The following is a 14774-nucleotide window of genomic DNA, read 5'->3' as shown; positions in this document are numbered from 1 at the left end:
ACAGGGCCTGATGTGCCATCCTCTCCCTGGGTTAGGTCTCAGCCTTCCCTTCAAGGCTTGGGTACAAGCCAACAGGTGCACCATTAATGCTTATTAAGTGAAGAGTTTCCTGGCAAGAGCCAAACCCTTGTACTCCCCACCCCTCACTGCACACATACTAATTCCTAGGGTAGTTTTTTTCTTTTCAGAAGCTCATGTTCTCCAATTTCATCCTCATATTTAAGTGTACAAGTAGAATGTGCCAGCATGGAAGAACCGAGAGATCTTCCAACATGTTGGGGAGGCCTCACAAAGTAAAGCTTTGGCCTTACTCCAAAGCTTTGCTGGATTTAGGGAGCAGAAAGCCATTCTACTCTACCACGGTGGGTGACATAGCTATCTTTAAATCCGTAGGCTGTCCCTTTTAGGGGCTGCTGAGGATCTGTGCCTGCATTTGCCTTCTCTTCTCCATCATCTTCCTCTCTTTCTGCCCCTCTTCCCCTCACCCCCATCAGTTCATCATTTATTCTTATTTGCTACAATTCCAGGCACTGTAGTAGGTTCTATGAATAACTTAGCTCGGTTAATCTTCACCACCACCCTCTGAGATGGGTACCAATACCCCCAATTCTACTTAAGACTTGTTCAAGGCCCCAAGATAAGAGAACAGCAGTTCTCTTTGGTTGCAGAGCCCCTGCTCTTATTATTAAAATTTAAAATAATTTAAATGTATGATAGCCCTTAACAAATTGTACTTTGATTCTGTAAGTGCCTCCACTGGCCCACGATTAGCTAGGAGAACAGGGACCAGGTCTGATTCATCTGTGTAATTTTTACAAGGATTTATCCAGAGCCTGGGGCACTAGGGACAATGAGTTAGTGTTTCTGAGTAAATGTTGACAGCAAAGTATAGAGTATGGGACCTACAGTCAGACTGTCCCTGATTCTACTCCATCATGTCCAGCTCTATAACCTTGATCAAGAAATTCACCCTTCTGAACTTCAGTTGTCAAAATGATAAGAATAATAGTACATGCTCAGTACTATGAGAGATGCACGTAAGGGGATCAGCATAGTGCCATAGCAGAGTAAATGCTGAATAGATGTTGGCCATTATTATTAGTGGTGGTGGTGGTGGTGGTGGTGGTAGTGAGTGATCCTTCTTGTCTCTGACCCTTTAAGACCATCCTGCACAGCTACCCAAACCTCCCCAGCCTGTTCGGGCAATTCCTTTGGGCCTTTCCTATTATTCCCACTCTGTTTTCACCCTGACCCCATTCCCCAACTGGAATCTCTGGTCTCTGTCGCCAGCCTTCTGATTCCAATCTTGCCTCATCCCGGGTACATGGATTTTGTGTTTGGTTTCTAGTGTTTGATGTGTGGAAGTCCCTGCATGGCCTTGGGCTTGGATGGGTCCTTTTGGTTCTTCCCAGAGCCTGGGATCCGACTCTGCCCTGGCTCTAACCAGAGGCCACTGAATTTGCCCTAACTCTTCCCATTTCCTATTCACACTCCTCCTACCAAGAAAGAGAAAAAAAGAAGATATAAAAGCATGTGGGATACAAGAAGGAAGAAGGGAGGGAAACAAGGAAGAAGAAAAGACTCCAGTTAGGCTCTCCTAACCCTTCTCTGAACTCGTATCACTGCTTCTAACCTTATTTTCATCCAGTTCATCATCCATACGGTGACTAAAATCACAACCACCACCACCACAAAAACCAGTAGGTATTAATTGTGTGTTACGTCTGTGAAAAATACAATTCAAAGCACTTCACGTGCATTAATTCACTTAACCCTTCCTGCCAGTGTATAACAGAGCCATGAACAGCAGCTTCATTTTAAAGACAAGAAGCTGGGGCGCCTGAGTGGCTCAGTGTGTTAAAGCCTCTGCCTTCAGCTCAGGTCATGATCTCAGGGTCCTGGGATTGAGCCCCGCATTGGGCTCTTTGCTCAGCAGGGAGCCTGCTTCCCTTCCTCTCTCTGCCTGCCTCTCTGCCTACTTGTGATCTCTCTCTGTCAAATAAATAAAAATAAAATATTAAAAAAAAATAAAGACAAGAAGCTGACGTGCCCACTTATCCGCTTGCTGCACTGCCAGTAAAATAGCAGAGCCAGGGTTCTCATCAGAACAGTCACTCAAAGGGCACCGGGGTGGCTCAGTCAGCTAAGTGTCCAACTCTTGATTTCAGTTCAGGATCTCAGGGTCTATGAGATAGAGCCCCCTGTCGGGCTCCATGCTGAGCCTGAAACAGAACCTCCTTAAGATTCTGTTGTCCCTCCCTCTGCCCCTCTTGCTGCCTACCCCCTGCTCATGTACGCTTTCTCCCTCTCTCTCAAAAAAAACTAAAAGTCATTCAAGACGAGCCAAGCTGCTGTCTTTGCATGAGATTGTGAGCACATACTCCAAGAGAAGGGTAGGCAGATTTTGAAGCAACATAATGGGGATTGGTTATTCCCTGGGACTGGATTTGGGATAGGATCGATATTTGTGCAAAGGTGTCCCCTACTCCCTTGCACACATTTTCCCATAAAGGGCAGCCAAAATTTGAGAGACCCTAAAGGCCCCACTCTCGTCCCCAACCTAATACACACACGTCACAGTGGGTTCCTGCAGATCAGGGACTCTTGTCCCTCTTTATAACTCCCTTACTCCCTTACCTAGCACAATGTCTCACCCAGTACAGGTTTTGTACCCATGGTACTGCTCACACTGATCCCTCCAGGTTGTACTGAGAATTTCCTAAAATAATATTTGCAGAAGCATCTTATCAAATGTTAGGTGTTTTTCAACACTAAAAACTAATAACTAAAAGTTATTATTATTATTATTATTATTATTATTATTACTGTCTCTAAAGAATTCTAGCTCTCTGGGAGGTTACTGAAAATTTTTAGTGCCATTGGAAAAGCGAAGGAGGCACAGTCACACAGAATCTCTTTTGAAGGGATTGCATCATGGTTAGAACACCTCTGTATAGTCTAAATTCTGCTTGTCTTGCAGATTCGTGGAGAGAGAGAAGCCTGGGCAACTCATCTCTGTCCTGTCCACCCCCACCCCCCCACATATTGGTGGCAGAGCCACCAAGAGCCGTCCCTCCCCCCCACATGGAGTGGGTGCTTGTTCCTTGACTTCAATTGATAAACAGGCCTTGGAGACTGGGTAGCCAGTATGGGTGTTTGTACAGAGCAGTTGAGGAAACATTCCCAGCGCAGAGGACACAGCTGGGGAGGCCGTCAGAACAGTCAGGGCCTCTGGGAAAAGGCAAGGCTTAGTCCTGCAAACATGGCCCCAGCCTGGGCTTGACCTTTGGATGCCACGTGTCACCTTCGGTGGGAAAATAAATAGTCCCCTTGTCTGGAATGTGCACCGCTTCTCTTGTGAAATATGGGAAACAGGCAGCCATTGTGAGAGAGGAGCAGCCTGTCTGTGAGCTCTCCTTGGAGCATGTGGACAGGCCTGCCTCCTGCCAGTAGGTCACTACCGCTATTGTCTCCCTCTGTGGGCAGCGCTTGTTCACTCAGCCTCCCAAGATTCAGGCTCGAGGTTTCAGGGGGCAGGGCTGCTTGTCTGCACAGTTTGTAAGGGGTGGGAAGGGGAGGGCAAAGGGATATACTTCACTATGGTTAGCGGGAGCTTGGTGCTGCTTGGCTCATATGAAGGCCATGGGCAGGGGGGAAGGCCAGGTCAGGAGGTGCAAGGCTCCCTTTTAATTGGGGTGTGTGTGTGTGTGTGCGCTGCTGAGACTGGTGAGCCCAGAGCCCTCAGAGGCGCAGAGAAAAGACAAAGTGTCAAGGTGGGAGTGAGGAAAGTGGCCCAGGTGACAGTGCTAAGAGGGCACTGAGCGAGGACCATAGCTTCCTTACCCGTTGATGGCGCTCCTAAACTTCTAGGTCTGTAAGAGGAAGCACACAGCTTTCATCTTCAGAAGTTTTAACTAATTGTTAATGACCTCCAGGAGCCATTATATGGCAAAGCGGGCCGATGCTGGATTCGTGCACAGTGGGGGAGAGTGGCTCGTGGCTTAATAATATGGGCCGGAAGGCCGGAGTGTGAAGGCCTGCAGGTGTCCGGAAGTGCGCCCCATCTGCCATCCCTGCCCCAGCCCCACACATGGCTGCCAGGATCTCCCCCTTCCCCAGAACCTCTCCGGGGCTGACCACTGTCCACCTTTGTCCACCTCTCTCCCCACCAGTGAAAATATATTCTGTCCCAGTCAGAAACCCGGGTCTTCTCAGGAACTTCTCCTTTTCCATTTCCCTCCAAATATGGGCTGTTGACAAGTCCTTCCAGATCGACTCTCTCAAGATCTTATCAGCCCATCCTCCTCCCTTCCCACACCACGTGGCACAAGTCTAGTTCATCCCTCACCTCAGTGAGCTCAGAGCCCTCCCTTCCCACAGCTCTGTCTGACTTGGACCCCTTTCCCATCCGGCTCATCGTCCGCCCATTTCATCCACCACAGTCGATCCTGGGAAAACTGGCGTAGAGAAATACAGGCCACAAGACTTCAACACAGAGAGGGGGAGCTCTTCAAATGGAGAAAGAGCTATCTGAGACTGCGGCAGGCCAGTTGTAAGTCCTTGTCCTCCCAGTGCCTCAGATTTAAGATGGTTCCTAGTTTCCCTGCTCCCTGTGCTGTTCTCTCATCCTCTCTCTCCCAGGCACCGTGTTAACTGATCTCCCGAGTGCCTTCCAAAGCATCCCTATTCAAGTACATGCATTAATCAGTTCAAAGATCATTCTGCAACCTCTGAAGTCTAGGAAGGCTAAGAATTTTTTCCTATTCTTCCAATGGTCTTCTTATCTGTTCTGGTCATTTTGCTCTTGTCTCCAGTGGAGTTATGTGCCTAGAGGAACGTTGGAGGCAAAGTATGGATGGCTACTGGACAGTGAGTGGGAAGCAAGACATGCCATCTCATAGGGCTCAGGAAATTCTTAGAAAGTCAACTCTCAGCAGAGGGTCTGCCCTGATGAAGAGGGAGCCCTTGTAATTTGTTTTAGCCCACTACAGGGAGATGATTGATTTCCCTGGAGCTGTAGGACGGGCTTCATAATCATGGAAGAGGAACACAGAATTATGTAATAAACCCAGAAGATGCCCTTGCCCTGGAGGAAGGAAAGCTTAGTGACTCAGATATTAAACCGTCAGAGTATGACTGGACAGGTCAAATGAAGATAACCCTTGCACAGGGCCAGGTTCCCAGATTCTGGGGAAGGCTTGAGCCACCTACTGGTGAAGGATAAGTAAGACAGCTTCTGGAGAACCTTGGAGGGAGAGAGCCAGGAAGCCAATGTACTGCTCTTTTTTTTTTTTTTTTTAAAGATTTTATTTATTTATTTGACAGGCAGAGATCACAAGTAGGCAGAGAGGCAGGCAGAGAGAGAGGAGGAAGCAGGGCTCCCTGCTGAGCGGAGAGCCCGATGTGGGGCTCGATCCCAGGACCCTAGGATCATGACCTGAGCCGAAGGCAGAGGCTTTAACCCACTGAGCCACCCAGGCGCCCCCAATGTACTGCTCTTAATGCAAACTCTAAGATGTTTATTTTAATTAGCAAATATGAAACATTATGCCTATATGTGGCATGTGGCAGGCCAGGTAACAACTATTCCGGGTTTCCAAAAGACTTCTCTCTTTTCATTTTGCTGGCATCTCCAGAAGCATCCTAAGGCGGGAGGAGAGAGAAAAGATATAGATAACAGGAAAGAGGCTTAGGAAGGGTTACATGCCAGGAATGGTGTGGGGAAAGATTGGAAGTATTGGGATTTATTGGAAGGCAACTGTCAGTGCTTTTTCTAGGTAAAAGCTGAGTGGATTTTATCTTTTTTGAAAATTAAAAATTAACATTTAAGCTGCAGAAATAACTCCTCTCCCCTTTTAAAAGAGGAAATTGTTTTAGCATTTTCTAGAGAGGCTCTCCGTGTCCCCAGAGATTAGATTAGATGGTCCTATCATGCAAACTGATCGCCTCCTGTACTTTCCCTTCCAAGCACTTCTAATAATTTTTAATCACACATCTGTATGTTTCCTCATGTATTTAATATCTATTCTCCCACTAGACTATGAATTCTAGGAGTACAGACTGGATTGTGTTTTTCCCCTGCTCTATCCTCAGCACCTAGCACTTGCCTGGGACATAATCTAAACTCACAGGGACTGTTAATGATGGACTATACAGTAGATAGGGAGGAATATGAGGCCATAAGGGAGTAATAAAGAATGAAAAATGGATTGAAAGTTTAAATAAGGATGGAGGATTTTATAGTGTGAGTTGTAGAAGGTTGGGCAGAAGTTATGGGAGGAATGAAATTGAGATTTTAAGGGGAGTTGTAGCTATTGGTGATGACAAGACCTAGACTAGGATATCACGTAGGAGTTAGGAACTCATATTGGATGGAGAAATTCATGACAGGTGAGGAACTGTCCTTACCTCCTCAATGTCTGAGACCAGCTGTTGACTCTGTCTTCACCATAGATGATGCTAGTAACAAAATGATTGTTAATGTCAGGAATGATATGAAGAGCTGAAGCCTACAGTGCATGCTGGGGAGAAAGAGAAGTTAGTGGCTGACAACAGGAAGGAGAGAGAAATGGCATAGTCTGATGGCATGTCTTTCTTCATCCATTTTTTTTTCAAGATTTTATCTATTTATTTGAGACAGAGCACAAGCAGGGATGAGGGTCAGAGGGAGAGGGAGATGTGGACTCCCCATTGAGTAGAAAGCCTGATGTGGGGCATGATCCTAGGACCCCGAGGTCATGACCTGAGCCAAAGGAGCCCCTCCATCTTTTTTTTTTTTTTAATGTTATTTATTTATTTGACAGAGAGAGAGATCACAAGCAGGCAGAGAGGCAGGTGGGGCGGGGGGGTGGGGGAAGCAGGCTCCCTGCTGAGCAGAGAGCCCGATGCGGGACTCGATCCCAGGACCCTGGGATCATGACCTGAGCAGAAGGCAGCGGCTTAATCCACGGAGCCACCCAGGCGCCCTCCATCTGGTTTGTTTTTTTTTTTTTTTTTTAACAAATATTTACTAAGTGCCTAATGAAGCCCAATTCATGCTATGAGTGATACAAATAAGAGTGAGATATTGTTTCTCCTTCAAGGAGCTTATAATTTACTGCCTATAAATAAGTAAATAATATTGAAAGACATTGTGTGTGTCAAACATAATACCAGGCCCTTAAGGATACAAAGACTCAGGATCTGCCCTTCGAGGAGTTTATTGTACACATAAGAGATACAAACAGCAACATAGAGAATTATAACCCAAATGGATAAATGCTAATACTGAGGTTTACCCATAATGTCAGAGAGCATGAGGAAGTTTCTTAATCTAGACAAAGGAAAGGGAATCAGTGAAAATTTCTAGCAGGAGAATGTATCTGATTTCCATATTGAAGAAAAAATAAGGGAATGTGGAGAGGCAGACTGGAGACTGTTCTGGGGAGAGGAAATCATGAGTGCAATGTCTGATGGTGAATGAAAGAATGGCACATTCTGAGACTGGCAAGAAGCTCCATGTGATGGGAGTCTAAAGGGAAAGGTGGGCAGTAGCAGGAGATGGAACTGGAAAGGTAGGCAGGTGCTAGATCATAAAGATTTTTAGGACAGGCTAGGAACTTTGAACATCATCTTGAAGACGATTAGAAAACCATGAAGTAGAGTAACGAATGACATGAGTCTCTCTGGATTATTAGTAACAAATGATTAAGGGAAAAGGGAAAAAAAATACCTGATTCAAACAAACTTAAGAAAATCATGGATTTATTATTCAAATAACTAAAAAGCGCAGGCATAAATGTGGCTTCCATCGAATACTGACATGGGCTTCCTTCTCCATCTTTTGGTTCTGCTCTTGAAAATGTTGGTTTCATTCTCTAGATTTAAAGGCGGCAGTTCCAAGTGTAGGTCTATCCAGATTTAAGTCTAGTAGAACCAGAGCTATTCTTCCCCGTGGTTCTCTCACGCAAGACCCAGGACTCTTTTGTCTTAGACAGATGTGGTCACATGCCCTCTCTGAACCAATCGCTGTGGCAGGGGCTCGGTGCGCTGACTGGCCAGGCTGCCCTCGTGCTCCACTACTTTGAACCCAAATCAGGGCCCTAGAGGGGATGAGGGAAGGTGGTTCTTCCACAGAGGCATATTGTCTTCTCAGTGAGGGTGAATGTTTGTTGAGCAGGGAAGAACAAGTGTGTGCTCCAGTTTTAAGAAAGATCACTCTTGGTGACTTTGTAGAAAATTTGAAAGCCTGGAGGCACGGTGATACAGGTGATGTGGACCTGAACAAGGCAATGGAAATATGAGAAGTTTTTAGGTAAAAGTGATAGAATTTGGAGACTGGCTGCAAGTCAAGAGAAAGGGAGGAGTCAAGGTGACTCCCAGGTTTCTCGTTTAGACAACTAGGTAACACCATTCAACAGAGGTAAAAACTGTTGGAAGAGGAGCAGTCTGGGCGGTAGGAGAATGTTAATGAGTTCCGTCTTGGCATCGTGAGTTTGAAGTCCCTGTGGTACACTCAAGTGAAGGGCTCCAGGATGCAGTTCAGTTGAAGTCTGGAACCCAAGGAAGAATTCTGAACCAGAAGCATGGACTGGAGAGTAAGGTTATAGATGAGGACTGACTCCACAGAGGAAGATTAGACAACCCAGGAAAAGTATGTAAAGGAAAGAGTCCCAAGTACCCCCCAAAACCTAAGGGGCAGGCAGAGGAAAATAAACTTAACAACGATGACTTGGAAGAAATTACCAGAGAGATATGTTGTAAACCAGAATAGAGCATCATCAAGGAAGACAAGAATGAGGCAGAGGCGGGTGGAAACAGCTGTGTGGGGGAAAAGGATGCCACTTTCCACTCCGTGCCTCAGGAGGGCAAGCTAGTAATGCCCCCGAGGAACACAGCAAAGCCGCGTCTTCAGGACTGTCTTGTCTTGCAGTTAAGACAAAAAGGTTAAGGGATGGATGAATGATGAGGATGGAATGTTTATTCCGGCGCGGGCGGTTCTAGGGGACAGCGTGGAAACACTTTAAGGATACGGGGTGGGATATTGGGAGATAAAGCCCCAGGAAAGGATCAGGGACAACAGGGGTTTGAACTTAGGGGGTCAACCAAGGTTGATAGGGATGTAGGTATGGTCAGGAGAGGTGATCTCAAGATTCTAAACAAAATGCTGCAAGAAGTTGCTTCAAGGGCTGGTGTAGAAGGGTATATAAATCAGATAATATCACTCCCAAGAGGCAGCCAGCCAATGGCTTCAAATGTCCCGGAGTAAAATGCAATACCTTCCCCAGCCCTCAAGAACCCCCCTGGTTTGGTCCCTGACCACCTCTCTAACTCCCCACCCAGACACTCCCCACTTCGTCCCATCTACACGCATGCTCACATTCCTTCTGTACCTGGAAAGTTCCACACTCGTGCCCATCTCAGGGCTCTTGCACCTGCTGCTGCTTCTGTCTATAATCTTCTCACCTTACTCAAATCCAGTTTGTTCAGTTCATTCAGGTTTCTGTTCAAGCATCACCTCCGCAAAGAGGCCTCTCTTCTCCTGCCTCCACATGCCATCTTCTTTCTGTTAATTTGTTTTATTTCCTTCAGAGAATTTATGACTCTCTGAGATGCTTTCACTTATTTAACTTCTATTACTTTCCACCAAAGTGTAAGATCCACGAGGTCAGAGACCTTTCCTGTCTTTGTTCACCCATTATCCCCAGCATCATGAACAGAGTAGAGTCTGGCACAAAGGAGGTGCTCCATAAATATTTGCTGACTAACTAACTGGCTGAATAAATGAATATTTAAAGTTGCAGCCTCCTCTGTAGGCTCTGGATAGAGCTGTGACCAGATTCCTTTGAGCTTTTAGGAGCAGACATATTTTGAAACGAGAAGCCACTCAAGGTTCTTCAAACAAGACATTTTTCAGTGATGTAAATTATTCTGAATATCATATAGCATTTCCAAAAGGGCAAAGTCTGCTGGTGAGAGAAAGAAACAAAAATCTACTTCAATAAAATATGACAAAAACGCCCATGTTTGGTCCATGGCAAAATGGTCCAAGTATAAATAGCTTTTCATAAGGCGCTATTGCACAAAACCAAAAGCCACCTACTCTTACCTGAAATATTTTTGGAGTTTTAATTTTAAATGGAGATTTCAGAGTGCCACATTCTCCAGCACTGTCAAGGCTTAATGAGATGACTGTACTTGGCAGAGACTGTCAGAGTCCATATCCTGACTATATTCTTGTTGAAAAACTGTATTTCCTAAAATAGAACTGTTTAGGGGAGGACAGTGCAGTGAGATCTCCAGAGAAGGACTGCCCAGAAAATCGAGAATGTGAGAAGGGCTGGAGCCATGAACCAGAAGAGGACATTAACATCTTCTAAATATGTTCCAATCTAATTGCCTTAACTAGAACAAGAGCAGTGAAAGCTGGGTAGGTGTGGGGCAGGGCGGTGTTGTGTTAAAGTAAGTCTGGTCATGTAGGTATTGAAACTAATTTAAACAGGCTTCTTTACTGCTGACTTGCCAGCATTTGGAGATGTTCTTAAGCTTCTAGGTGACCTATCATATTCATTCTTTTGACCTTATCGCTTCCCTAGAAATAGCTACTAACATGGGTCATGGTATCAATGGTAGTTGTATGATTTTTTGATGATAAACTTGACTTTGACATATTGGAGCATCGGGACTGAACAGTGGTTTGTGGAAGTGATAAAAGATGGGTCAGTATACAGAGAAAAAGGATCGTAAACAGCAAAGGCATAGCTTTGATGTTCTGTCACCTTGAAGGGCACAGGCTGAAATGCTTGAGGTAGAAATGTGGGAAGGGTTGGGATTTTAAGAAGATTTCATGCTAGCTAAGCCAACCCACCTGACAGAAGCTTTCAAGCCTTCCTCTGCTCCCTTTAATTCGTTTGGCTAGAAGCCATCTCTAACATAAGCAATTCCTTATCTAAGGTCTGGAGTCATTTTTTTTTTTTTTTTTTTTTTTTTTTTTTTGCTTTCTATTTTGGTTTGAGGCTTAATACTGCTTCTCTTTTGATTAGTGTAAATTTAGCTAGAAAAGATCATTTTTCCTTTCCCTTCATGTAATTCTAGAACCAAGATGTTCAGAGAGGCAGCGCCAACTTGATGTCACAAAATATAAGTTACAAGTATAAGTTACACATAGAAATTATATTTTATCTGTGGAATATATCTTGTTGTTTTTTGTTACACAGAAGGATTTCCTAAAAATTCTTTTGAATGGTTCTAGGTATTAACTGTGGTAGTATCAGCTGGAAGTATACCAATTAACAAGCCATAGCAGCTCTGGAAGGAAGTGTTATGAGCAGAATAGACGTCCAGTCCCTCATGTGACTTGAATGTTGTGTCTAAGAAGAAAGACCGGTCATGCCACTGGTACTGCTGACCCTCTTTGAAGGGTCTACAAAGCTGTGCACTGGTCTCATGGTCAAATTATGGGAAGAAAATAAGACAATTCTATAATGCAAGCTAGAATATAAATGCCATAAGAGTAGATCAAAAATTTATTTGGTTATAAAGAAGGAAAAACAAATGATTGGGGGATGAGTCAGGAAAGCCTTCAAGGACCTTCACGGTTAGAAAATCCATCCCTGAGGCCAAAGAAAAGTAGAGGGACAAGACATTGGGCCAGATGGTTCCTATGTCAGGGCTGAGGTGGGGCTGACTGATCAAGACACGTTAGGGTAAAGAAGGCAAGATAGAATGGTTGTCAACGGCATGGTTCTGACTTGGAGAGTTCCCAGGACCCTTTCTTCATTTGACCGCAAAGGGAGAAAACCACAACTGAAGACTTCTTTGACCTCATGGACTTCAGAATCAGTCAAATCCATGTTTAAACTCTTACTATCTATGTATAGACTTCAAAGAAAGGGTATAATTGCTTGACCCTCCATTTCTCCAACTGCAGAAAGAGAATAATGATATCTTTCAGCAGTACTGTAAAGAATAAATGAAATTGGTGGTTAGAGCGGATCAGCCCAACGTCTGGCACACAGTAGAGGCAAAACAGTTTCCTTCTGCTTTAGAAGGGAGAATGCAGTAGAGTGGCTCATAAAATCAGATGTCCAGTTGTGCTGCGTCTTGAATAACAAATAATGCGTATTTAAACACCTCTTAGTGGTATCCACATGCATGTTCAGAAGAGGGGTTTTTGCTTACTGCTTAGTCATGGGGGAACTTATTTAAGCTGTACGTCTTGGGTGCAAGAAAGAGCCTTTTGGTACACCTGGCTTAAGTCTCTCTACTCAACAATACCAGTTTAATTTTGGTAATTCAGTGGGGTGGGGGGACTATGGTAGCTAAATAAGAAATGCAGATGGAGTTTTCTTTTTTTATATATGATTCAAAATTATAGTGCCAATCCTGAAGATAATAAAGTTGCCAAAGAAATCAAAGCACAATTTGTGGAAAATCAATACATCATGTGATGGGAAGCATAGCTGCTATTGGCCAAAAATTTTAAAAAATCAAAAAATTTAAACTCAATGTTTGAAGACATCTTAGAGTCAAGATCTGATTATTTTACTGAAAAAGGAAAGTAGGGCATAATTATACAGGTAAAGGTGAATAGAAATATAAAAATGTGTATTCTTGAATGTAGTGTTTGTTTTCCCTGAGCTGTTTGTAAATTGGTGGTATTTTATCACTGAAGATGTCTTAGAATCTGAGGTATTTTCTGGTGTGGGCCCAGAATCCCCTTTGTCACTCCTACTTCTGTCCTGTTCATTGGCCCCATGCTGATCCTACACACTTTCAAGGACACTAGCCACAGCTTGGTACCACTACTTTCTGGCTCACTTTCTGCAGTTGCTTAAAGTTCTGTCTTCAGAGAATTACAGTTGCCACCAACTGCAGATTAATTCTAGGGTTGAGGTACCTCTTGGCTAGTTTACTTATGTGTAGATCATGTAAATAGCCAGTATAAAAACTCCTACTATAAAATAACTTTTACCCAGGAGTACTGTGGCTATTGGCTTCAGTATTGGATTGAGAAGGAAAAACAATAATTTCTGCTAATTATAACAAGCGTGATTTTTTCTCCAACACTTAGAACCCTTTTTTGTTTTTATTTACTTTCTATGTCCTGCTTTCACATGTCTTTCTGTAGAATGTGGGGTTAAAAATTCTTCATGTTTATCCCATGTTTACAAAAATATGGTTCACTTCAGATATTTTCTCAGAAGTTCTGTGTATATCTAATGAATTTCCTGCTTTAATTAGAAAAAATGTAAAAGTTTATTTTTAAACTTTGGACATTCATCTATGTCCACATGATTTTGTGTTTATAATGCAAAACTTTTGATTATATACATATATATGTATATAGAAATATACATTAATGTGAATCTGTAACTACCTGATTTATAAACTAAACACTTACTTAAAAAGAGCTATATCTTATTCATTCTGTATACCTAGCACCTAGTAGAATTCTTGCCTAAATAATGAGGCACTCAGTAAATATTTGCTTATTATGGGTGAAAAAAAATGAATCCATTTCCAACTCTGTATTTAAGGTTTGGGGTTAAAAAGCTGTACTCAGCATTAGGTCTGGATTTGTAACAGGAGGCTTTTTTAAAGATGCCAATTTAGGAGCTCAAGTTGTTCCTGAGAAGTACTATTCTTACATTGGTTCAAGGCACATTTAGAACATCTGAAATTCCTTTTGCAAGAGAACATGCTTCACTCTGCTTCAGGAGTCAAGGGGATAATCATTTCCATTTATATAAGGAGTTTGAGAGATTAGAAGTCAGAGGGATCCTCCCACTTCCAGAATCATCCCCACTCCCTGTGATAATTTAATTTCTCATTCCTGCCATTTAAGAAAAACAACCCAGGAAAGTGTAGAAAGGGGAACTCACACCTTCCACTGAAAAGGTCTGACAGCACCTGCTGAATAGATAAGTCAGTTTCAAGAAGAAGAAAAAAAAAGACCTTCATAGTTTTGATACAATGAGGTCAGAATCCTTGATAACTGTGGTAAAAGAACATACTTAGTGTGTATATAAGGGATCATTTTGTTGTTATTTTAAATGCTGTCACAGTACAAGTAGCATATAGAAATAATGTTTTGTTCAAATCACATACTTCCCTATGTCAATAAAACTTCTGTTTCTATAAAGTAAGTGGAAAATTATGTTGGTGATCAAAGTATGAGATTAAGCACAAGCCTTGCAGTTCAAGTCCACGGAGCCTACCACCAGCCCGGGGTCAAAGATCAAACTTGCCGGTAAAAGCTCTTAAGGCAGAGGAGGTAGAGGAAGAGCAAAGAAGAGCCTCTGAAATATTTAATTTGCTAACTTTAATTGCAAAGTCATAGAAGCATCAAAATACCAGTGAACGTATTTCCACAGGGACATTTGCCAATGTCCTGTAAGTTACTTCATTTTAATTGAACAAAAGTAATTAATTAATTAATTAAGATTAATTGAACAAAATTAAGTTCATAGTATCCTCCCATCCTCCATATTGACTTGCTCTTACGCCTTGCCTGGCCTCCACTCCCTTGATGCTGCGATGCCTTCTTCTTCCACTAAACCCTGCACCTCTCTGAAGGCCGGTGCAAGAGGCCCTCCTCTGTGTCTCCACAGCACCTTGCACGTACCCTGTAATGGTACTTACCATGCGGGCACCTGGGTGGTGAAGTGGGTTAAGCATCTGCCTTCGGCTTAGGTCATGGTCCCAGTGTCCTGGGATTGTTGGGCTCCCTGCTTAGCGAGGAGGAGTCAACTTCTCCCTCTCCCTCTGCCCTTCCCCCTCCCCGCCCACCTCCT

Source organism: Mustela erminea, chromosome 9 (assembly GCF_009829155.1).
Source record: "Mustela erminea isolate mMusErm1 chromosome 9, mMusErm1.Pri, whole genome shotgun sequence".
In the NCBI taxonomy this organism is placed as follows: Eukaryota; Metazoa; Chordata; class Mammalia; order Carnivora; family Mustelidae; genus Mustela; species Mustela erminea.
Note: the sequence above shows the minus strand (reverse complement) of the source record.